The sequence below is a fragment of the Physeter macrocephalus genome, chromosome 6 (genome assembly GCF_002837175.3).
Source record: "Physeter macrocephalus isolate SW-GA chromosome 6, ASM283717v5, whole genome shotgun sequence".
NCBI classification, from domain to species: domain Eukaryota; kingdom Metazoa; phylum Chordata; class Mammalia; order Artiodactyla; family Physeteridae; genus Physeter; species Physeter macrocephalus.
Window position 1 is genome coordinate 62,703,809 of NC_041219.1, and position 1,057 is coordinate 62,704,865.

Genomic DNA, 1,057 nt, shown 5'->3' on the forward strand with positions numbered 1-1,057 from the left:
AGTTGCAGGATACACAATTAATGCACAGAAATCTCTTGCATTCCTATACACTAATGATGAAAAATCTGAAAGAGAAATTAAGGAAACACTCCCATTTACCATTGCAACAAAAAGAATAAAATACCTAGGAATAAACCTACCTAGCGAGACAAAAGACCTGTATGCAGAAAACTATAAGACACTGTTGAAAAAAATTAAAGATGATACCAGCAGATGGAGAGATATACCATGTTCTAGGATTGGTAGAATCAATATTATGAAAATGACTATACTACCCAAAGAAATCTACAGACTCAATGCAATCCCTATCAATTTACCAATGGCATTTTTTACAGAACTAGAACAAAAAATCTTAAAATTTGTATGGAGACACAAAAGACCCCAAATAGCCAAAGCAGTCTTGAGGGAAAAAAATGGAGCTGGAGGAATCAGAGTCCCTGACTTCAGACTACACTACAAAGCTACAGTAATCAAGACAACATGGTACTGGCACAAAAACAAATATAGATAAATGGAACAGGATAGAAAGCCCAGAGATAAACCCACACACCTATGGTCACCTAATCTATGACAAAGGAGGCAAGGATATACAGTGGAGAAAAGACAGTCTCTTCAATAAGTGGTGCTGGGAAAACTGGACAGCTACATGTAAAAGAATGAAATTAGAACACTCCCTAACACCATACACAAAATAAGTTCAAAATGGATTAGAGACCTAAATGTAAGTCCAGGCACTATAAAACTCTTAGAGGAAAACATAGGCAGAACACTCTTTGACATAAATCACAGCAAGATCTTTTTTGACCCACCTCCTAGAGTAATGGAAATAAAAACAAAAATAAACAAATGGGACCTAATGAAACTTAAAGTTAATGAAACTTAAAGTTAATGAAAACAAAAATAAACAAATGGGACCTAATGAAACTTAAAGTTTGCTGTGCAAAATTCCTTTGCACAGCAAAGGAAATCATAAACAAGACGAAAAGACAACGCTCAGAATGGGAGAAAATACTTGCAAATGAATCATCAGACAAAGGATTAATCTCCAAAATATACA